Genomic DNA, 25,990 nt, shown 5'->3' on the forward strand with positions numbered 1-25,990 from the left:
CTCACATTCTGCTGCAAACTGCTTCAGTGCTCGCTGGAGGCCGCCACCTGAACCAACCAGCAGGACAACTGCAAAACGCAGAGATGACATTATAGATGAGTGTTGGTTTGATCAAGCGGTTTGGAGAGGTAAAACCTGTTCCCTAGTTAGTCTTTGTCGAACTGATTCCAAGTATACCAAAAAGAGTGGCCAAATCAATGCTTGATAGGATGAATGCACTGGTGAGCTTAGCAACATCAAAAGGTCTGGAAGACCAATGAATTGGACGATTGCAGAATTCTTTCCTGGGTTAAGATAAAACCTTCCACGACAAACAGCCCAGTCAACAGCTGTCACGACTGCAGGTGGCTCATTGTCAAGAGACACCTTCATGAGTGGAAATGCAGAGGGTTTACAACAAGGTGCAAACCACTGGTTACAAAGGATACCAGAGGATTAGACTGCCAGAAAAAATAAAAACGATTCTGCACTGCCCTGGAAAACAGAGGACAAATGACACCAAGTAAGTTACAGTTACAGAAAACAACTAATATTCACTCTAAATTTATTGAATTACCCACGCTGTACAGCCTCTATTCATGAATATACAGATTACTGTCAGTAGGTAATAGAAAAAAATACTTTTTTACTTGTTTGTTTTTTTGTTTTAATGTTATGTACCCTTTTCTGTAATTTTGCTGAGGTTAACTGTTCTCAGAATGAGTTAAACTATCACAAACAACAGGGAATATGTTTTCTAATGTTTACTTGTGTAATCTCAGTCCCATCTGAATGGTGCTTTAAACTATGGTCTTTGTTTGATGCTATTTTCTAAGAATTCTGCTCGGTATGCAGCAGGATCATTTTGATGTTTAAATAATGATAATTTTGTAAGCATATTTCCATTTGTGTTGGGCCTGTAACGACTCTGAGCGAGCGCTCTCTGATTGCAGGTTCTGTCAGAGTCACCCACGCTGGCTGTAATGGCGGGTTGATTGTCTGAGTGGGTGTTTCTTGACAGCAGGTTAAAATGCTTTTGACTCTGTTGATGGAAAACAACACATGATGATTCAAACTCTAGTCAAGTAAAAAAAAACAAAAAACTGGAGGAACATTCACACATGGTTAACATTTGAAGATTACCCTGTTTTAGTTTTTTAACAAGGTAGAAGTTTTCCAAATGCATTTAAAAAGAAAAGACGATTAATGTGGGCACTCTGTCCTCTTTCAGCTACCCTGCTCTGAAGTTGAGAAAATCAAACATCAGTCAGGTCAGAGGACAGAGACAAGTTGAAATTGTAGAAGGACACAAAATAGATAAAGAGTTAGATATTTCACACACTCAAACTGAGTTGGTCGAGACCCAAAATGAAACTAAAAAAGAATGAGTGTGTCCTATAGTCAAAGATTGACCAATCAACTGTTTAATAGGTTTACAATAACGTGCCAGATGATACACGTTTAAATCATAGATGGTATAGAAGATGGATGAAGTTTATGGGTCTGAAAACTGAAGCCAACATGGAAAAGCCTTAAACTTGCATTCTTCCTAATGACCAGCAGTGGGTTGCAGAAAGCCTTCCAGTTTTATAGAAGTCTACGACCCTCAGCTTCCTTGTTCTCTTATCCCAGTAAACTATGCCGGCTCATTGGCTAATGGCTTGCCAATCACAAGTCGAAAACACTCAGCTTGAGGCTTTATAATGGGACTTCAAACCATCCTGTGTTTGACATCACAGTGGCTTTTATGCTGCCCATGTTTAAGATCAACAAATCTATTTATTTAATGATAGTTATGTAGGTTCATGCTTATTGTATCCATAGCAACTAAGTAACAGCCAGGTGCTAATAATCAAATGCTCTTCATTAATTCATTATCAGTGAGTGTGTTCACCTCTGAAGTTTTGACAGCTTTTAGCTTTGCACAGAAGCATCTGAATAAATCAGACTTCTAGAAAGACTTAGGACAGATGTGGCCAAAGTAGTGATGTTTAGCTATGGTGCACAGCACCATGTTTGATGAAAACCAAACGCAGTATATCAGCACAAGGACCTCATACTAACTGCAATGCGTGGTGGTGGAAGGGTGATGATTTGGGCTTGTTTTGAAGCCACAGGCCCTGGGTACCTTGCAGTCATTTATTTGACCCGAATTAGGTCGTGCAGCACAGATCGTAGACATACATCACAGTTGAAAAGGGAAAGAATCAAGGTTTTACAATATATTAGTCAAAGTTCAGACCTCAACTCAATTGAGAATTGAAATGCTGTAGTGTGACCTGTGCAGAAAGAAATGTTTGTAAAAGAACTGAAGCGATGATGTAAAGAAGAGTGGGCCAGCAATTATTTCAGGTTACTACTGCTCAACAAGGGTCTGCAAGATACTGAATCATAAGGTGTAGTTAGTTTTTTGCAGGACTGCATAGAGTTTGGTGAAAACTTTCTTTCTTACATGACTATTGTTCCTCTGCAATTCATATAAACTAGCGTCAAAGGTTTTGGACTACTGACACCAGATCTTCAATCAGCAAATTTGGACAACCTCTGTTATATTTTTATGAACACATATTTAAAAAACAAGGGTAGTAATATCTTCCAATCAGTCGATACAACAAGAGTAACCGCAATAACTACAAGCCAGAGCTTGTACTGTCACATTGTGAGTTCATTTTCCTGTGTGCATGTATGTGTCTGAGTGTTCTGGCTGGTAATGAATCAAAATAAAACATCTACGGGAACACACCAGTTAATCTGTGAAAAGATGCCAAAACAAGCGAAAAATATAAAATCACTTCTTAAAGAATGACACACTGATTCATAATGTGCAGTGTGAAGTCATTTACTTCACGGTGCAAATTATACAGTTGGTCAGACAGCTGCTAAAAGGCAGGTGCTTGATGTTCATAAGCAGCAGATCTATCAATCAGTCAATCTGCACACAGCCACACGTGCCCTCTTCCAGTTCAGGCAACAAGCTCTAGCAGTTCTTTGCTGCTGAAATCCACAAGGGCAGCACTGTTTTAATATGGACGGTGAGATGAAGTCACTGCTTTAAAGCTGAATGTGGATATGGCCTTTGAGCACTGGAAGGCCGTGTCACTGTAGAAGAGATGAAAAGCTGGGTTAAGTCATCAGAGGACTCCCTGCCGAGTTCACATCTTCACTCAAATTAAACCTTGCCAATACAACACACACTCACACTGAGCTTTGAAGTCTTTGCTCCAGCCTCTTTTTCTATGATTTCCTTGGCTGCAGCACCAGGCTCAAATCTCAACCCTGTGGCTAGAAAAGATCATTTTGATTGTACACAAGACATTTCATTATATCTCTCCCTGCCATGTTTCTCCCGAGATGAAAAGACTGCTGAGGCCAAAAATCTTGTGATAAATGGACCTTTTTTTAATTTCTAAAACTAATTAAGAGGGAAAGGAGGGGTAAGCTGGGCTCTGATTTATCATGGATGCACTGTATGCAACTAAAATATGAAACTCGATGACACATTTTTAATTTTCTAAATGTGTGTTTGTGGGTGGCAGGCACAGCGTCTGTGCTGGAGCCGGGACAAACTGCACTGAATCTGTGTCGTGAGTAATTTTAGCTGTAATGAAAAATGTAGCAGTACCTTACTAAAATCACTTGTGCAGTGTTTAATAAACTTACAGCGCGTCGTCAAAGTAAAACAAATGCCCTCTACAATCTAAGTCTAGCTTTGTTCATCTCAAAACCAAACCAACACTTTTAATCAGGTGTTGTTTTTCCTTTTTTTCTGTATGTGTGTGCGTTATTGCTAAGTCATTCAGTTCAACCAAGAGAAGGTTGTTTTTGTTTTGTTTTTTTAACTCTGTGCATAATTTATATTTGTCTTTGGTATGGAGAACAGACCCCAGCAGAACATGGAGCAGGCATCTGTGACATGTGAGGCGGGGCTTGAGGTGGGTTCCAAAGTGGCCTGCAGATGTACAGCATCTTTTACGCAAAGATTACCAAAGTCTCTAAGAGTAATATTGTAGGTTTGAAACACATTACATATATGAACTGCAACATAATCAGTGAGACCAAACGGTAGAAAAGGTGGGTTATGAGGAAAAGCTCATTCACATGAGAAAAAAACTGGGGCAGTAACTTCCTTGTGACAGGGAAAACACAATTATGGCATTTCGTTTCAGTTTTTTGCTTTCAGTGACAGATTGAAAGTGTTGAGAGGGGTGGGAAGTCCCCCAGCTTATCTCTCATTACATCTGAGAGAGGATCAAAGGACTTAATATCCAGTTTTATTTTTTTATTTAAAGTGCTACAGCATTTTATCTGTATGTGATTATGCTAATAATGAATCATGCTTAAATCTGCTCAGAAACAAAAATAGATCTAATCAAAATCTAATCAGATGAATGAGAATATAATCGTGAGAATATAATATAGAGAATATAATCATTAGAATGAAATGTTTCTAATACCTGAGTTCTTGAGTTTGGTGTGAGTTTGTACTGTGCTGACATGGATATTTCAATGGAGAAGTTAAACACAGCCCAGATCTTGTCTGAGGGGGAGAAGCTTTAAGTGCTCGGTCAGAATGATTAAGGAATGTCTGACTTTACCATGTGTCATTTATGAATTTATTTTTTCTGTATAATTACAAACTCTGTGTAAAGTATCTTGGTATTAAATTAAGGAAACACTTGCGAGACTTAATCACAGGTGTAACCATCACACGTGTATCAAAGTAGCTGAGTATAGAACACGGAAAAACATGAAGGATTTTTTTTCTAATTCTTCATAGTTCCTGGCATGAGCAGAAAACATCATCTGAAGATCCAGCCCTGGGAGATCACAGTTAGAAATTACAGCAAGAGAAAAACCCCTGCCTGAACCACAAACTGATTTTATATTTCCTGGCTTTTTCTCAGTGAGATTATAACCTTTGAGAGTTTGTCTGTTTCCTGCTGGATTACATTGCATTCACAAATTCTAAATTATTGCCTTTATCTTTTTAAATTATTGTGAAACAGAAAAGTTAAAACCCTGTGTTTTATTAAAATAACATCACCCAAAGGGTTGCACACATCTCCTGGTGGAGATGGAGATGTGTCTTCAAACAATTGCTGCAGTCACTCTCACACAGACTGGTACTTGCTGACTATCCTGTTAACATAGACAGGTTGCCAACATGTTGTAATATGTATGTTTGCTATGGGGGACGACTCAACTGTTTGCCAATGGGTCATATTCCTAAAAAAGCAATGTTTCTAAGTGCTTATGCCATTTTCCTGTCAACTAACCATCCTGTGGCAACAACATCAGTATTGTACGTCAGTGTCTAGACTTTGGATGTAAGTAGCACATGTTAATTTATTTTATTTTATTTTTCTGTGCACATAGACAACTCTTGGAAGAACTGGACTACCTGTACAACCTGTAAAACCATTCCTGTTTTAGGGATTGTGCCATTGTTGTCCCTTTAGTGCACCTGTTGCTATAGTTTCATCAACATTTTCATTAACAACCCCTCTGCTACTTAACCCATCAGATCAATATCCCACAAGTTTACTTGACTTGATTCCGTACTCTGATTAAAAAGTGTTCCTGTAATTGTTTTGAATTTCTGTGTATGAAGAGTGCAACAGATTTATGACTTTCAAGGATTTTTTTTTTTACAGTCAATAAGCAATTTGACCCCATTAATTGAAAACAGCCACCAACCCTTTGGAGTCCATGTTGATTTTTAATCTATCCTTGACCTTGCATGCATGTATCCTATGTAAGCTAAATCACAGCGTGATAGCAGACTGATCAGGTGTCTTATTGCTGTTTTAACACTCATTTTGCTGTAACAAAGACAGCAGCTGAGTGCAACTGGCTGCAGACTTGCTCCATGCAGTGGTAAGACTACACACCTTTGGAGCGGGAATCACAAGTTCGATTCCCACCTGGTATCCAGTAAGGGTCCTGGCTAGACCCCCATGCTAAAAAAAACAAGCCCTGGAATTGTGCGGCTATGTCTGCAGCTCGGACACAAGCGTTTCACTACATGTTGTACTTTGTATAATTGTGTATGTGACAAATAAAGGTTGTTTGTTTTGAACAAACCACGTGAAAAGCAACAAGAACTTCACTGCACATGGCTGCAGTAAAAATCTCCAACCACTGTTTTCCATAGAGGGACTGCGGCACTAATTTGCTATTCATTGACTTTCATTCCTCTTCTCTCCAGAGCATACCTCCACCTCTCCAGGCTCTTTCCCACCTGCTTCCTACTCTCACTACAGAGCACACCATCATCTGCAAACCTCATAGTCATTCAGGCTGGACATTCCCGCCACTTCTCAACGTGTGCTGCAGCAGCTTCACATACTTCTCTGACACCTGACTTCCTTATACAAAACCACACTTCCTCTATTAACAGGTCTATCCCTAGATCTTCAAGAATGAATGTGGGTCATATGATCTACAGATGATAGTTTGGCTATCTATGCTGAAACTACTTTTATTAATTATTTTTTTCACCAAAACCAACTGTTTCTTCCCTCCTACAGTGGCTGTGACTTCAATCACATCCCAGTTGTTCTATTTAAAATCTATTGTGGTTGTGTACAGAAAAAAAACACTGTCATTGTCCCCAAACCTACAGGCCTAAAAATATTAAAATACTATAAAACAGGCACCAACATGATGCATTTTACTGACGAAATTTGTGAAAATCTTAATTCTTACAATGGGCTATTTTTACACATTATGCCATGGCCTAAAATAAAAGGCTTCTCTACCACTGATATTTGAAGTGTCAGCACGGATCACATCAGGGACTCCCACTCTCTCAGCAGAGGCGACCGTGCTGCTGCTCACACGTGAATCCTGACGCCTCTGGCTGGTCATTGCTCACTTTGTTGCAGCAGAAGTGAGGGAAGAGCAGCAGGAAGGAACCCTTTAGAGTCTGGGTTGATTTTTAATGTGTCCTTAATCTTGCATGCATGTACCGTGTGTAAACTAAAACAGAGGCTGATGAAAGTTTGTAAATTAAAGAATAAAAATAATAAACCTTATTATACAACTACATTGTAAAATAATGCTGTGAAAGATTTAAAAAACTATATAAAAAACACATGTTTGTTTCCTTCATGCTGGACTGTAATTCTTGTCATCATGACGATTTGTGGCTCTTTGGAAAGCCTCCAGCTGATTGAGGGGAATCTCAGGAACTAATAAGAAGGATCCTATTTCCTCCACATATTCAACCCATAGTCTCATCATACCTCTGGTGACAGTCAAAGTCAGTCAATATCAAACTGAAAAGGAAAGCATGTAAAATATATTTTTTATATATATATTTATCAATCGAAGGTTTTAGCTTTGTCTTTGATCATGGGAAATGTGTGTTTGTTGACCAAATCTATTGGAAAAGGGGAATTTTACATATTTTTTTTATTTTACAAAAGAACTTCAATGATTATCGCTGACTATATTTCATAACTTTATGTCATCTTTTATCCTGTCTTCCTTCTCTCACCCCAACCGGTCGCAGCAGATGGCCCCGCCCCTCCCTGAGCCTGGTTCTGCTGGAGGTTTCTTCCTGTTAAAAGGGAGTTTTTCCTTCCCACTGTCGCCAAAGTGCTTGCTCATAGGGGGTCATGTGATTGCTGACTTTTTCTCTGTATGCATTATTGTAGAGTCTACCTTACAATATAAAGCGCCTCGAGGTGACTGTTGTTGTGATTTGGCGCTATATAAATAAAACTGAATTGAAATTGTTATAGTGGGATAGCACTGGAGGGCCTCCAGCTCGCACTGGAGCGGTTCGCAGCCGAGTGTGAAGCAGCGGGAATGAGGATCAGCACCTCCAAATCTGAGGCCATGGTTCTCAGCCGGAAAAGGGTGGAGTGCCCACTCCGGGTCGGGGATGAGGTCTTGCCCCAAGTGGAGGAGTTTAAGTATCTCGGGGTCTTGTTCGCGAGTGATGGGAGAAGGGAGCCGGAGATCGACAGACGGATTGGGGCTGCAGCTGCAGTAATGCAGACGCTGCACCGGTCCGTCGTGGTGAAGAGAGAGCTGAGTGTAAAAGCGAAGCTCTCAATTTACCGGTCGATCTACATCCCTACCCTCACCTATGGCCACGAGCTGTGGGTAGTGACCGAAAGGACGAGATCGCGGATACAAGCGGCGGAAATGAGCTTCCTCCGAAGGGTGGCTGGCATCTCCCTTAGAGATAGGGTGAGAAGTTCGGCCATCCGGGAGGGGCTCAGAGTAGAGCCGCTGCTGCTCCACGTCGAAAGGAGCCAGCTGAGGTGGTTTGGGCATCTGACAAGGATGCCCCCTGGGCGCCTCCTGGGTGAGGTGTTCCAGGCATGTCCCACCGGGAGGAGGCCCCGGGGCAGACCCAGGACACGCTGGAGAGATTATATCTCTCGGCTGGCCTGGGAACGCCTTGGTGTTCCCCCGGATGAGCTGGAGGAGGTGGCTGGGGAGAGGGAGGTCTGGGCCTCTTTGCTTAGGCTGCTGCCCCCGCGACCCGGCCCCGGATAAAGCGGATGAAGATGGATGGATGGATGGATGGGATAGCGAAATGTGGAGGCTAGTCAGTGGTGCTGAAACAACGTTTATCTATTCCCATGTCAGAATCCTAGAACTCACATGCTGTTATATTAGTGTGTGATTGTCTGTTGGACTAATGGAGGACGCAGCTACGTAAGCTAAGTTATCATAACTACTATTTAATGGTATGTTCATGGTTTATACACTTGCACTACTGTTTGCAGACCTATATGAGTTGTTTCCAACTAACTGTTCCAACTTTAGCAAATTTGTAAAAATTTTGTAAAGGTATTTTATTTTGGAAATTCATTGGTTTGACAGCTTTACAGCATAAATAATGGGTGTCTTAACTGTTACAGTAAAAATGGTTGACATCATAAACTACACAGTGATATTAATCTTGACTTTTTAGTGTTCTGGTAAACAAAACAGCCTGAAAAAAAATCACAGGTTTACAGTTATCAGTATTTGTGTAGAAGCACAAAAACAAAAAGTGTACCGATCTGGCCTATCTCTTTTATTCGGAAGCTGTCGAAATAGAGTGCATTTATGTGTATAAACCTGACACCTCTACAGCAATCTGAGAAATCCATCTTCTCAACTTTCAATTTTCAGTTAAATCCAAACACATGTTTTCAAAGACCTCTTGCTGGGTGGAAAACCCGTTATTTTCATTCAAAGATATCACTTTCACTACCATGAGTTCAGGTGGGTTTTTTTCTCTTCAAATATTATCTATTAACGGCAGATGATTGCTTTCTGCCCCAGTTGTCACATAAGTGTATCTGAGATATAATAGGGTTCATAACGGTCCAACCTCTTATTTCAGCTACAAATCCACTTCTAGTCTGTCACTGTTTCCAACATTAGCTAGTATTTTGATGGTCAATCTGCCTCTGACGTCACTGATAAAAGCTGAAACAGAAATCGTTTTGCACCACATGTTTACTTAAAGTCTTATTTCAGTGAATGCTGTAAAGCACGATAAGACTTTGGTTGACTGGTTTGTCACTCTGGGCAGCAGAGTTATTTATTATTGCCCGATACTGATCGCTGTGTGCAAAATACACAGTATTCCACTTCCAAAATACCAGAAAAACTTTGCATCACCTTTGTACTCTATTGTTAAATTCAAAATTAAAATAAAAAGCTTAAAGACTCCTGTAGGGCTCAGTGATGGGGAGGCCCTTATATCAGGAGAGGAAAGTCATAATAAAAGCGTCACCCATTCACCATGCGTAAGCCATAAATGATGAAAAAAAGGGTCTTTTAATTAGAAATGAGAGAGAATGAAGAAAGAAGGCTGACTGCTCAGGTGAACCCTCACTGCTTTAAGACGCCTGTTAATAAATAACTGGCATTATGGGATATCTATGTAGGGCTAGACAGATGGTGGTGAGGGGAGTGATAGCTGGCCACTTTTTGAGGTTTCCTATTGGTAAAAAAAATAAATTTTAAAGAAAATTTTACAATAAGGTTTAAAATTCATATACTTAGATAGGAACACGACTTACTTGTGGACACTGGACAGTTGAATAAGAGTAGAGACAAACATAACCTTGATTTCAATGAATGATTTAATTGGCCAATAAAAAGTCAATCACACTACAATGCAGGAAAAAAAAACATTTTTGCCTTCGCCTTTTTTTAAGCTGTTAACTTTTCTATTTTGAACACACAGATTTCATAATGCAGATGATTATCGTGCATTGCATTACAAAGCAGCTGTGACTGTGGGCAACATTTTGTAATAATGTTTTATTATAACTTCCTACTATAAAGTGGAATCCAAAGCAATTTGCTTGATTTTGCTCTGATTATATGTTTATTTGTGTTGATACATGTGTATTCTTTTTCCAGTGAATTTGAAATCTACTTCTTCTAAGTCACACACACACACACACTCCACTGTAGATTTCTTATTTTGGCTTAGTCTGGAAACTTGGTGAAATATACTCATTTTCATCACAGAACGACAGCGTGTTTTTTTTATGAATAGACTAAATTGACCAACAACTGCCTGCCACCTCCAGCCCACCCAGCTCGCTACAGCTGACTGCCCTTATCACAAGTTAAGTAAATGAACTGGCAGCAGCAGGAGCACAACTTCTGTAAACTCTGAACCTTATCAGAGGAAGCCAGCTGAGAGCAAGCAGCCAGGGAGCCAAGCCACCTGTATTCACACTGCTGGAACTCCATCACTGTCTGCACCCAGCGAGGAGATAGCAGGGAGGGAGAGGGAAGTGAGCAAGCAGACGAGAGGAGGATGGAGCACAGATGGAAATAAAACTGTTTATCTGAGTTTTTGTGACCTAATAAAACTATCAAATTCATGCGAGTCTCATCATTTTCAGCCGGAATCAGTTGAGATGTTAAAGTGAAAACTGTTTTACATCAGAACATTTGCTGCAGACAAAGGACACAGTTCATTTTAGTTCACAGTACACAGCCTCACTGATGACGACAGCCCTGAATACTGACACACAGTCAGAAAATACAAGCTGATACACAAAAAACCTCAAACAACCCGAGGCACGTCTTGATTCATGCTCAATCTCAAAAGGTTGATTCTGTTCATCTGGACGTAGCATTTTCAGTGGAAGATATGTTTTGTCACTCATCCAAGTGACTTCTTCAGTCTCACTGAAGACCTCACAGACTAAAGAAACTACTGAAAACGCTACGTCCAGATGAACAGAATCAACCTTCTTGGAACCCGAGGCACATTTACAACATAAAAGTTGCACATTAGCACAGTTATGTAACCCAGTTTTAATTGGAAACAGGCTTTTTTTTAAAACAGCAAGGAGATAAATAGATCTGGTGCCTCTCTCTCTCTCTCTCTCTCTACATATATATATATATATATATATATTTCAATGCAAGTGACTTCTGATTAATATCATAATATCATCTGTACAGCACATGACCTTTGATTTGGAGGAATAACTCTTAAAGAATCTTTATATTGGGGATAATTGTAATAATAATTACAATTATAATAATAAAGATTTATAATAATAATAATCAAGATGCTAACTCATGTTAGCATGAGGTAAAAATAAATGATAACCACGTGGTCCTTTGGAAGTGATCCTGGGTTGTAGGAAGCATAAATGTGCTACCTTGGTAAGTAAGTCCAGAATTTACAATAATATGAGCAGAGACCTGATTAAAATCTGTCAAGGATGCTATTAGTGGGGCATCCAGATTTCTCTTTCTCAGGAGTGGCCGGCAGTTTTTAATGATGCTGGAGAGATGCCTGTGAGAAATGAGCAGTTTATAATTTGCAAGAAAACCACTGCCGCAGAGCAAAACAGCTTTTCAAAAGCTTGTAGGAAGGGAGCCTAATGAGGAAGTAAATGTTTAACATGCCAAAATATTTCTTAGAAATTTCTATTAATTACATAGTTTTTGCACATGTTTGATGCCATCCCTGCTCGACTGAGTGGATATAATATTAAGTTTGGTTAATTCGGTTAATTATTTTTAGTTGAAAACCCTTTTACATTTTTTTAGTGGACAGGGGCTCCTCGTGACTCCTGTCAGGAATCTGTTGGCATGTCAACAGAGGCAAATAAAGCATAAGTTCTATAATTCCATGTATTATAACAGAGAGATGGAACTACCCAGCTTTGCATACCTTTCTGTTTGTGGATTTTATAGTCAATATAAAGTCTAGTTACTCTTCATCCTCATTCTTCAACCAAAGCTTTTGATTTAAATAAAACTTCTGTGATTTTTTATATTTTATTTCTATGACAACCTGTTTCTTTTAATACTGAAACCCTCCGCTGAGGTTTCATAAGGTGCACCGGATTATAAGGCGCGCTGTCAATGAATGGGTCTGTTTTCATATATAAGGCACACCGGATTATAAGGCACATTAAGCGAAACAAAACAGTCATATAAGTCAATCTTTACTTCCGTACCATTGATTCATTAATGTTGAATTCTCTCGCAGCTGCTCTTTTCCCATGATGTTGCAGTATATTAATGACTAACCTGGTATTGTGGATGGATAATCTCAGATGTTCTCCTGACTGAAGTTTGGTCCGTTTATAGCAGGGGTGTCAAACTCAATTGCACAGGGGGCCAAAACTCAAGGCACACTTTAGGTTGCGGGCCAAACAAGATAAACATTTATTGAACACTAAAACAATGTTTTTTAAACATAAATATGAATAAAAACAGACAGGAATATTATTCCAGATTAAATAAACTTAAAAAAAATAAACTTTAACTTTAAATATTTTACTCTTCATAAAACTATATCCTGTCAAAATTATGCAAGTTAGAAATATGAACATGCTGCCAAAAACCCCAGAAAAAATAAATGAGAACATACACAAGGTTCGAGCTGCATGTAGACGGAGCTGAGGCATTGCTTCAGGAAAGGAACTAATAAACTGTGCGGGCCATTCAGTGTCGTACTTTCCCTTGAGTGTATCATTACACTGCAGCTCCATCTGAATGTGCACAGGTGCAGTTCAGCAAAGTCCGCTGACTTGGTTCAACATTACTTGGCAACAGGGAAAGTGAGGCAAGTTGCACTGGTGCATTTGTGACTAGGGATGGGTATCGTTTAGGTTTTATCCGATACCGGTGCCAAACCGATACTTTTGAAACGGTGCCGGTGCTTAAACGGTGCTCGAACCGGTGCTTAAAGAATGGAGAACACAAAATTGGTCCAAAAACCTTTCATGTTTAGCTGTTTTCTTGTAAAAAGATAACAATGTTAGCCTTTTCTGCAGCTATGGGGCATATATGGTATCATTCTTGGCTGGAAGCAGTGCTTAAACAAAGGAAAAAACATAAACTTTGTCCAAAAACCTCTCATGTTTAACTGTTTTCCACTTTTTCTTTGGTCATTTTAGCCTTTTTGGCCAGGGTGAAGGGAGTATCTGCCATCAAACAAGAAGACAGCTGCATGTAGCTATGATGGTGTTTGCTAGTTCACCTTACATGCATTAATGTAATAACGTGGTTAGCCTACTCAACGTAAATTACACACGAACAACATTAAGCTACTCACGCAGAGAAGAACGGCTGCTGCTGCCATCATCATCCATCATCATTTCTGCTACACTGGCAGGGCTAGGGGCCAGGACTCTACTCTTCGGGTTTTTGGGGGATGTTGCTAACTCCGGCGCCGATAACAGGCACCACACCCGCAGTAGACGTGCACGATGTGAGGTCTCGCAGCAAGCTATCAAATACGGCGCATTTTTCGGCTTTAAAAAAAGAAACCGCTATGCGTCGCCAGGTGTTTCATCGGATTTGAGGTGTTACCTCCTTTGACAGTGTCACAGTATCACCTTAAAGCACTTGTTGCAGGCTGCTGAGTTTGCATCTTTTGCTGTGAAGTACAGCCAGACTTTTGACCGCTTCGCCTTGGGCATTTTTAATCTGTAGCTCTGCTCTAAAAGAACGTACGTACCTGGACCCACCTACTATCCTCGGAAACGTAAAATGATTGGCTACAATCTAAAGTGTATCACTGCTCAGGAAAAATAAAGCACCGAAATGTGCGCTGGTTTTCTGTCTGGTTACTACCGTTTATGTCAGTACCGGTGCCATCATGGCACCGGATACCGGTACCCATCCCTATTTGTGACAGCTTCACTTGAAATGCCTTCACTGCATCATACACGCCATGTCCATGAACTGACAGATTTCCTTGCTGAGCTCAAAAACTCAAAAAAAGAATTTTAATCCCAACTCAGCAAACGGACCTCTGTATGATGGCATGTCGGCAAACTCTGAATCTATTTCCCACATAAAAGACTGAAATTGACGGTGATTTAAACTTTTAGCTCAGATTAAATGTACGGTCTGCGTTATGGTGATCACTACATGCTCCATTTTTAGGACTTTACCACACAGCCTTTCCTGGTGTGTGATGCAGTGATCTGCTGTTAACTCACCGGTACAGTTCTCCTCCTGCATCTTTACTCGCATCCTGCGGACTAGTCCGCTTTTTTCACCGCACAACACCAGCGCTCCATCTGTTGTAGGTCCAACAAGTTTGTCCCAGGACAGTTTCATGTCAGTTACACTTTGACATATGTTTTAAAAAATGTATTTTCCTGTCGTTATCATGCATTGATTTAATGTTCAATATTTCCACTCCAGGATGAAGATGGTCAGCTGTGCAATGTCCATCATGTCTGTACTTTCATCCACAGCAAGAGAGTATGCGATAAAGTTTTCGCTTCTTTCACACAACTGTGTTCTTAAATTTGCCAAAATCTGCGTTTTATCTGGACACAAGACGTCGCACAGCTTCATCATGCAGCTCTTCAGAGTGGTACCGGGCTGATTTGGTTCCTCTGCTACAATAAAACTTTCACATCAGCTTCACTTTGTGATTTTGCTCTGGTGAAAAAAGTCTGCTGAAATGTCAGATTCTTCTTTAGCTCTTCTACTTTCTGTAGTTTCTGCTCTGCATTTAGGTTTTTCAGCTTATCCTGACGTTTTGTCTCGTCTTAAATTAAATTCCTTAATTACAGCCACATTAGCTCCACTAATAAGACACACGGGTTTACCAGCAATGTCTTTAAACATATATTCAGTCACTCACTGGCTCTGAAAGGCTCTGCTTTCAGAATCAACTTTTTTCTCCACCATTGTGAGCGGCTAGCTTCGTAATAACAGAAGTTTGACTTGCTTGACAAGGGAATGTTCCCAGTTAGCCTAGCGTTCAGCAAGGAGGCTGCAGCGCTGCATTATGGGATCTGTAGTTTGTATATTATTAGCGCCTCATATTGCTGGGCCATGCATAACAATAATAGTACATCTATATAAAATGATCTCGGGCCGGATATAAATGTACGCCGGGCCGGATGTGGCCCGTGGGCCTTGACTTTGACACATGTGGTTTATAGCATCCTGCCATGCGATTGCATTTATCCCTAAGCATCGGGAACCCTCATGTTAACTTTTATCAAATGGTACAAAGTTAGCGTCCTTCCACTGTGTTTATGTTATGCTAACGTAGTTGTCTCGCTAGCAATCATGTAGCACATCATTATATACCAGCTAGCCCAACTTCAGTAACCCTACAAACGTCACTGCTGTTTAGTTTTCTGTCTTTATTCATGTTGGAAGTGACAGCAGAGCTGTACGTTTTAATTTTTTCAGAAATCTCTCAGTCAGAACATGCTATATCATGTTTAGGTGGAAACTAGCGAGCTAACTTCCTGCTAACTTTTAACTCTGTTAAATTTAATAAATTCTATTTTCATGGACGCCTGAAGTTAACTTAATTGTTACACCTGGTAAAACAGCAACACTGATCATTTTTATTAAGGATGAAAGGATTTAGACAGTTTTTAACTCTCAGTGATGCTGCCGTGTTTGTTTAACTTTGGGACCTGAAGTTGACAGTGTTTTGGACCCAGATTACTCCGCGAGGCTCCTGACTACGGTAGCCGTAATGCTCTGACAATGCATCAAGCCGTGCATACTAAAACATTTTTTGACAGATTTTTGAGTGCTGCGTACCACATAAAATCGTTACGAGGTCAGTAAGCACATCCAGAATTCATACATTAAAAGGCGCACTGTCGATTTTTGAGAAATTAAAGGTTTTTAAGTGCGCCTTATAATGCGGAAAATACATTAAATACATTTAACCACAAAGGTGTCAGCAGCGATAATCAAAAGTATGAAGTAAGGCTGCAAGTTCTCCAGCCGTGACATCATTGATCTTGTACAGTGTGTTGGATCAGTTGTTTAAGAACTGTGACGTTTAAAGGGCTTTGTCATGTCATTCATACATACCTCAGTAATGATTTGTGCAGGTATTTTTTAAATTCATCTTCCATGTGTGTCACAGTGTTCCTGTACATTTTATACATATGTCTGGTGTGTTTTTATTACAGATAAGTCAGTAATTTGTTGATCAAAGACACTTTTCCCCCCTAGTTTTGCCTGTCTACACTACCACTGTGGATTTGGTGGATAAATTAAATAGTCAAGTTGTGATTGATGTTCAGACTTTCAGCTTTAATTCAAGGGCTTTAATAAAAGTATTGTGTTGATTGTTTAGGAATTAGAGTCATTTTTATACATAGTCCCTGATTTTTAGAGGCTCAAAGTTATTTGAGTTTTTTCACTGTTGTTTTAAATATGTGTCCTAAAGAGATGTTTGTGAAAGGGAGGGAGACTGCATTAGGCTGAACCCCCCACCCCCACCCCCACCCCCAACACCACACATGAGAGAGAGAGAGAGAGAGAGGGAGAGAGAGAGAGAGTAAAAATTCCAGGAGTGGCCAAATAAACAAACTAGTGCATTTAGAAACAGAGGGAAAGCATAGCCCAGCTTAGCAAAACTGAAACACCCGAAAGACCACAGAAAACAACAAAGTGTATGATTACATTATTTCCATGGTTATGAGAAAAACTTGTAATAAAACCAAGCTAAACATATCTACAGTCTATAGTCTACGTTCAAAAGACATCTTCATGAATGAATTGGGTTACAAGATTCAAGAACAAGAAGACCAGACTGGTAGAAAACATCTAAACGACCCTGTTGTGACAAAGAAGTGTTAGGACAGATCAAACCCAGGAAAAAAGTAAAAAGTACAGAAGAGAGGAACAGCTGAAAAAAGTGGCAAACAACCTGAAAGTCTGAACTTCTATTGGATCTAATTGTATAACGATTTAAACTCACAGAGTATGAGCTACAGTTTTCCCCGTTTTGGAGGAGGATGTAGCTCAGGAGGTAGAGCATGTCACCTACTAATCAGACGGTTGGTGGTTTGATCCTTCCTGCTCCAGGCTGTGTGCCAAACATCCTTGGGCAAAATACTCCAAATTGCTTTCTGTTGCATCCATCGGAGCGTGACTGATAAATAGAAAGCACTAGTTCTACTTTTCTATTTAGAATGAATACACAGGTGGATTTTTGTTGTTGCAGTTCAGACGTGCAGGATTTTGGCCGACGGTTGACCAGCTACCATGATGACTCCATCTCATGCTAGCATCTCTGCTCACGCAGATGCCATGGCTCGCGTGACTCTGTTTCATCTTCTCATCAGCTCTCTGCCAACGTTCAGACAGTGATCGGTGGGATGAGAAAGCAGAGACTGCGGCAGATGTTTCCTCGCTGATAGGATTGTAGAACCATCTGTTTAACATCGCCTCATCAGACGGTGCCTCATTAAATCATATTTAATAGTGTCACATTGGTTTGAATTTATTAAAGACGGTGAAAGACAGTGAGATGAAGAAGATCAGTAATGAAGAAGCTTACGTTATGTATGCAATGCAATTACAGGTAAACCATCACTCACTAATTAAAAAAAAGAAATGTCTAAAAAAAAGGTAGACATGCAGAATTTGGAGACAAAAATGCATTGAAATTTAAATATACCTGCTTTTTCGGTTATATGAAGTGTAAGTGTATTTTTTGCTGATTTTGTTCATTTTAGAGTAGACCCTGGATAGACTGTCTACTGTCCACCTCAAAGTGTGTGGAGAGGTCAGTGGCTGTCACATAAGGAGGCTTTTGGTTCCCCTGGGTTATTGCATCCAGACTTTCTAAACTCCTTTAATTTGAAAAGGCTGTATTGAATAATTTATAATAATCCAGGCTCCAGTAATGTGCCGTATACCTAAAAACATAATTTTAGATCATGGACCTGTAGGGGTTTGAATGCATGAGCACACACACACACACACACACACACACACACACACACACACACACACACACACACACAAGCCCGTTCAGCTATCTTAGTGAGGACTTTCATTGTCATAATGCTTTCCCTAGCCCCTTGCCCTAACCATTAAAAATGAATGCCTAACCCTAACCGTAACCTAATTGTAACCCTGACACTAAAACCACATTTTGAGCCTCAAAAAGGCTTCACATTTGTGAGGACCGGTGTGTGTGTCCTCACAAGTGACTGTTGGTTCCCACAAGTATAGTAGAATGCAAATTTTCGTCCTCACAAAGATAGCTAGACAGGAACACATACAGAGATAGAGAGAGAGAGAGGATGAAAATCAGAGCATCTGCAAATACATCAGAAAGACGGCCCCTGAGATGAGCTGCTTCAAGAATACCTTAGGCTGCTGAAGACAGACTGTGATGAGGAACAGGTGGAGGAACCTCTAATGGGCAACCAAGCCCCTACATGGGATCTTCCATTGACAGCTAGAGAAAGTGGCTGACATAAAGAAATCCTACAAGTGGCTAAAAAAGGGTGGCTTAGAGGACAGCACAGGCTCTGATCATAACAACATAAGAACAGGCCTCAAGCACCAGAGCCATAGAGGAACGAGTCTGCCACAGCCGACAGGACCCAAATTGCAGACTATGAAAAGCTACACCGGAGACTATCCGGCACATAGTAGCAGAATATAAGATGGGACATTGTACAGTAAAAGTCACAACCAAATGGTTGGACTAATGTACAGAAATATCTTCACCATGTATGGACTAGAAGTCTCCAAGTGCTGATGGGGGATCCCACAAAAGATGGTTGAGGATAGCAGGGCTAAATCCTGTGGACGTTCCAGACAGACAATCAGCTGCTGGTTAATCAACCAGACATAGTGGTGGCTGACATGGAGCAGAAGACCGCATTTGACAGGCAGACCTAGAAACAGCCAAAATACTTTGACAAACCCACAAACTCCCAGGGCTCTGCTAGAAGACCAGATGGACTGAAGTTTCCATTTAGTCTGATTTGACACTTCTACTCTGCATCAAAAGAGAATTTTGGATTTTTAAAAAAATGTAAATTGATTATTAGTTACACTTTGCATTAGTGTTAGTATTAGGCCACGGAAGGGGTGTGTGGTTCCTGCATTTAGTCTCATGGGGTATGGTCACCTGATGAATCTGTGAGCTAAACCAGCACCTAACTTCACTACATTTATCTACAATAGTCGATCTTATACATACAATGACCTAAAAAAAATCACAGTGCCAAAACGATATCACAGTAATATTTCATCCAATTAACTTTTGTGTGAAATGAATTTTTAGCGTGTCTATTTATTTGTCTTAAAACGTGATAACGCCACAGCGACCTTGACCTTTAACTTTAACAACTTTAACAACTGTCCTCAAATCCTCTTTGTCATCCAATGAATGTCTTTGCCAAATCTGAACAAATTCCCTCAAGACTTTTAAAACATCCACAAGCGTGGGACAGATAACCAATCCAAAAAGACCCTAATGATTCTGTCCACGGCACAGGAACATAAAGCTCAAAGGATCGATAAAGTCATTAGATATACCCTGAGGCCACACAAAATATTTCTGCACTCTGGCCTGTGAGACGAGTAGCTGCTTTCCAACCTGGACGCTCACTGAAAGCAACAAAAGGAGGCTGTTCAATATCATAATTCAGTGTGTCTCTGGCCATCAAAGGTTCAAGTGTTTGATCGTGATGTGATTCGTGATAAGCTGTCATCTTCAACAACAGCAAGCCGTTTTCTTCAATGAAAAAGGCATTACACGCTCTCCTTCACTGGTCATCAGGGAAGCTTGTTCATCTTCTCTGGATCTCTGCAGGTGGAGGAGTGTGTGATGAGTCATTGCACTGTTTTTCTCTCAGCTTCAGTGTAAGAGAGAAGAAAGGGGTGACCGGACCCTGCCTTCATAAAAATAGATAAATGAGGCTGCCTGCTGATAGAGCTGTCTCTCTCGCACACACATGTGCACACATACACACACATACACATGGGTGTGCACATGTCCTTCTTTCAGGACTACGCTGACTTTCAAACCAAAGTTAACAAGGACTGCCTTATGTCTCTGTGCGATCTCCATGGCCAAAACTCATGTGATCATAATACTCTTAATTTACCTCATTAATATTCAAATGTCTGCTTAATATGGTTTTAATTACCTTCTATGCATTGTTCCCGAGTTATCATTAGTGAAACAAAAATGGGGCCTAAGGAAGAAACGAAACACACCTGAAGGTAAAGTAATATTCAAGCACTGAAACTTTCATCGCCTGGGAGTGGTTTTGGCAAACAAGACAGGAAGGTGCTGAGGATAGAGCAAAGTCCAAAAACAGTACAAGAGCTCGCACACAAGGAGATAACTTTGAATGAACAAATACACGTGAGGAAACCTACAAACAAACAAACAATAAATAACAAAGAACACCAACTAGCAAAACAAACATGAGGAATACACACACGCTAGGAAGGAAAAGACAAATGCAAGCAAAGAAAGCATGGCAGTTATACAAATGAGCAAAGAATACAAGCTGGAAAACAAAGGACTATGCAGTCCTGTGAAAAATGAAGCATACCCTTACTGCCTCAACAGGAATTAGGAGAGTTAATAGCAGCCAGGCATTGCTAATCAAATGCACTTGGCTGCTCTTGACATGCCAGGAAATTCACCCCACGCTCAGATCATGAAAACTGATCAGTGAAATTGCAAAAAACTCAAGAGCTACATGTGAGACACTGCAGGCCTTTGTTAGCATGTTAAACGTTAGTTCATGACAGAACAAGAAAACTAAACAAGTTTGGAAGAGTGACCAGGAGAAATCGTCCTTGATAAGAACACGGCAGCACAACCTAGCTTTGAAAAGTTACATCTGAACAAACCACAAGACTTCTGGAACAATGTGTGTTGGGCAGATGAGACCAAAGTGGAGATGTTGGACCACAATACACAACACCATGATCAAAGAAAACAAAACACGGCATATCAGCACAAATACTGTACACCATCAAACATGGTACACAGTAATCACATGCCTGTGGCTATCACAACATGAAATAGGCTACTTCAACAGAAAACACATACATGATGTACAGCAACAATAAAGATCAAGCCTGCACCTTCTGATTGAAATTTTAAAAAATGTTTTTGGAATAGATTAATGAATTAATAACCATTAGAAAATCACAAAATCAATAATAATCCCAAACTTCCCCAATTCAGGTTTATTTATGCAGCACCAGTCACACAAACAGTCACCTCGAGGCAATTTTTAGTTAAAGACCTGACAGTGATCTGCAGAAAACTCCAACAATCAAACGACTCCCTGTGGGCAAGCACTTTGTGGCAATGGAAGGAAAAATTCCCTTTTAACAGGAAGAAACCTCCAGCAGAACCAAGCTCAGGGAGGGACAGCCAGACTGTTTGAGGGTGACTGGGAAAAAAAAGGAAAATAGAGAATAGGAAGACAGGACAAACCACAGACTAAGGGAGACAGGGACAAAATTGAAAGACATGCCTATAGCAACATAACTATGAAATCTTTCAGGGTCACTTGATAAAGCCCCAACTATACATGTTACAAAAAGGAAAGTTTTCAGTTCAACCTTCAAAGTAGAGAGGCTGTCTGGCTATCAAGGCCAAACTGGGAATTGTTTCCACAGTAGAAGGGAAGAGCATTGGGAGGGGTACCTGTGAGTGAATGATGAGTCATAAGTGTTGATACTGCTAGTAACAAAAAATATCCATATCTGCAGTGGATATTTAGCAGATCACAGCATGTATCTCTGGCACAGTTACTTTGATCCCAGTCACCATTGAGGGGGCAGATGGGAATGGAAAACAGACTGACAACTGGACAGACAGAGGTTCTTACTTACATGTGGCATGGGAAGCACTAGCTGTATACAGTGACACACACACACACACACACCTACACACACACACACACACACACACACACACACAGGATACATTTTGAAATCCAGTTCAGATAGGTGAGTTCGGTGAAAATACTTGTAATTAATTCAGCAGTTTGTGGTTATCAGAATATCAGGTGCAGGCTGCTGATATCTCAAACGCAAATCAGATGATGTAAATACCAGTTTAACTTGTTAAATGGTAATTTATTACATTGCTGAGGATGGGGCCATCCCAGGGATTAAACAATGCTAACTTCTTATGCTAAGGTAACTTCTCTGTCTTACAGGAAGCTGACTTGATCTTCATTTTTTTTAAAGACATTTAAGGAATATTACTAAGTTAAGTTGTGTTATCTCCAAGGTGGAATTAGCACCTATTTGAAGATGGTAACCTCTTTAAATTGGGCAAAGTCTCCAACATGCAGCTGCACATCTCCTAACCTTTTCCAGTAAAGATGTCACATCTCTCCAGTTTTTAAATCCCCAGAAGTCAGTTTTAAAATTCTTGCTTTAACTTGTAAAGCCGGTCACTTAGCTCTTCAGAGCAGAGATTAATACTGGCGCCACTCATTTTAAAACACATGGAGATCAGGTCTTTGAAGTGGTAGTTCCAAATCTCTGGAATGAATTGCCCTAATCGCCATTTTTTATTGGAAAAGGTGATGAGAAAAGGCTTCATAAAAACAGCTAAAGGCAGAATAGGGGTGTAATTTTTATTAGAATTTGCTTAATTTTTTTCCCGACCTTGTGTTGTTCACAAATCTGTTTTATTATTTAGCTTCTATTTAATTGTTTTTCTTTTGGTTTGACCAGTTAAAACCCTGTTATTGAATCTCAAATTCACATATACACGTAAACCTTTTTCTACTATTTTTCTATGGTCAGTTTCAATACAACTCATATCATTTCAATTTATTGATATAACTTACAACAGTCATGTTATTTTATTTTATTTGTAAGGTGGAGAGAAACCCCCCAAATTTCACCTATAATGGGGTAAAACAGGAAGAAACCTTTAGCTGAACAAATCTCAAAGATCAGAATACAGAAACAACATGTCCCACAGGTCCTGTGTTATTCCCATTGGTGACTTTTAGGAGGAGAAAAAAATGGAAAGAAAGAAAAATAATCTTTCTAAGGCATGAATCAGCCCATGGCTTCCAGAAATAGTCTTTCTATATCAGTGCCCATCACTCAAACGGCTGTGAGCTTTGTGAGTTTTGTGGTTGCAGTCGCTTCCCCGCTCCACGCTGTGTCTCTGTCACAGCTCCTCAGCAGGGCAGTGCAGCCCCTGCTCATTTTGGACCATTTTAAATTCTTGCCATTTTGGGGAGAGTTAAAATTAGCTCACCGGCACCCAGCAGCCCTTCATTCAGAAGTTATTACACCCTGAAGCAGCTCTGCTCACCAAGTCGACAGGAAAGACAGAAAGTCCTTTTGTACAACGCAGACGCCGGGGAATAAAGATGACACAGAGGATTTGTCAAAGACCTGCTTGGAATAAAAATGTCATAAAAATCTGATGCATACGTGGATTTGTGTGTTTTATAAGTCAGAGCTGCTCTCACAGACTCCGATAAGGTATTTGCCTTTCTAGATTTAGAAGCACAAACTCTTACAGCAGCTGAATGCGTCTTGAGCTCAGTGAGGGCGATGTGAAGATGATCCGTGAGGGTGACACTCTGCTGATATGAACCGGCACATAGAAGCTTAGATCTCAGTTATGATCACTTCTTATGCAAAATCAGGCTTGAATCAGGCTTATTTGTGATCTGCACAAACTCTGATCCATTTGTCCAAATAATCTGCAGATCTAGAGAAGACTGATAACTTTCTGTCAGTCTGTAGCTCCCTGTAGTTTATATGGAAGACACCTACATGTCTTTAAACACTTGCAATCTACCCGATAAGGAGTTGAGAAGTTGTAAAGAGTGTGATTAAAAAAAACATAGTGCGTTTGCTTTCAGAGGCTTTTAAGAGCACTCCTTTTAAAACATGTTGTTTGGTTGAAGCTGTGAGGTGCAGCTTTCATTTTCCATTTCTGCTTTCAGTCACACTCTTCGCAGTTTCGCAGCTGCTTAGTGAGTATGTGAGTGTTTGATGAAAACTCCAGGAGCCAATGTGCTAGTGGCCAAACCCATTGTAGTGTGCTTTTGGTACAGGACGTTTTGTAGCCAATTTCAAGTCGAGTCAAGTGGCTTTATTGACATTTCAACCATGTGCAGTGGTACAGTACACAGTGAAAAGAGACAGCGTTCCTCCAAGAACTCGGTGCAACATGTAACAGACAATCAACACAGGAATTTACATTTTTCCCTAGCGACTGGAGGTTATTAGGGGCCAATGACTGGTCTGTACGCCCAATTGACTGATGATTTTTTTTAGGTCAGGTTTTAGATGTGGTCTTGGTCCAACACAGCTGATTCAAATGGCTAAATGACCACCTTAACATGTCCTGAAATTCTCCAGAGGCCTGGTAACGAACTAATCATGTGATTCAGGTGTGTTGACCCAGGGTTATGTCTAAAACTTGCAGGACACAGGCCCTTGTAGCTAGTGATGGGCAGATGAAGCTTCATGAAGCACTGAAGCTTTTCATCCAATTGGTTCACCCCAGCGCAAAGCTTCTTGAAGCTTCATTTGCTCTAGTAGGACACCTACTGGACGTAAAAATATTAGATGGCATGAATTTGAAGGGTGTGGCCTTTTGCACACAGCCTGTAAATGTCAACAACAAAAGGAGTGTGTAAAACATCTATATTGTACTGATGGCAGTATACTTTGTATATATACTTTGTGTATATATTGTAGTATGGAAAATGATCATTTGGAAATGCTTAAAATGGAAATGATCATTTACTGTGAGGTGAGGTTGGGGTGTGGACAGTGGTTGTGCTTTTGTAACGTTGAGGTATGGACAGCTACACACTGAGGCCTCAGTCCTGCCTGTTCACATTTTATTTTGTAAAAACTAAATTTTCACTGCTTTTATGACCTTTTAGTGGGGAGAACATAGCTAGGATTGAATGATTTAACAAATCTTTTAAATCCTTTGTCCTTCACAATGCTAAATGGCTGGGAGTCCTCGATCACCATGCTAACCAGGTCTTCATCTATTTGAGATTGTTCTCCTGAGGAAAGACAATAAAAACAAAGCACAAATATAAAGATCACACACGTAACTTATTACAGCTGTATAATATTGTTATATCATTTAGTTACATTACTGCATGCTATATTATCATGGCATTTGATGGTTCACCTGGTCTTGCTCCACAATCGGTGTTCCCCTATTCTCATGCAAAGCTGTGTAGTGCCTAAGCATGGATGAGGTGTTGTTGTTATATCCCAGCTCCCTGGCACATAGCAAACACTTCACCTTGTACAAAAGTAAAGACAGCTTAACATAAATTATATTGCACCATCACTATTATGAAAATACATCTTCTGTAGAAATTTACATACCTTGTTGGGAGGAATAAAATCAAAATGTTCCCACACAGGGGAGGACATCCTCCTCTTCTTAGCTGGCTCCATTCTCTCCTGATATTCTCTCCTCACTCTCCTAAACCTCCAAACTGTCTCCAAACTCTCACTAACTGCAACTCTCCATCAAACACCTACATTTTTGAAGGAAGTCTGAGGGGTTTGTATCGCTGTCATAGCTCGCGGCAAAGTTCGAACCACTTCATGAACCAGTCACGTGGTACAGCCGGGCAGCGAGGCTTCGGACGTCATCATTTTCAGCTCCTCCCATAAATGAAGCAAGCCTCGATACGCGCATCGCGGAAACGCCCCCTCCATTACTCGACACAAGCTTCGAAGCCTCGATACAGAACGTCACATCACTACTTGT

General features: G+C 40.3%; 1 long non-coding RNA gene across 1 annotated transcript; it reads right to left on the reverse strand.

The window, feature by feature from the left end:
* Window positions 1–25,074: 25,074 nt before the first annotated feature.
* On the reverse strand, window positions 25,075–25,990 carry LOC146500197 (uncharacterized). The gene is made up of 2 exons (XR_014869765.1): window positions 25,397–25,990; window positions 25,075–25,265 (listed from the first exon to the last, which is right to left on the reverse strand). It is a non-coding gene; the product is annotated as an uncharacterized LOC146500197 (long non-coding RNA).

Source organism: Neolamprologus multifasciatus, chromosome 16, assembly GCF_963576455.1.
Source record: "Neolamprologus multifasciatus chromosome 16, fNeoMul1.2, whole genome shotgun sequence".
Taxonomy (NCBI): Eukaryota; Metazoa; Chordata; class Actinopteri; order Cichliformes; family Cichlidae; genus Neolamprologus; species Neolamprologus multifasciatus.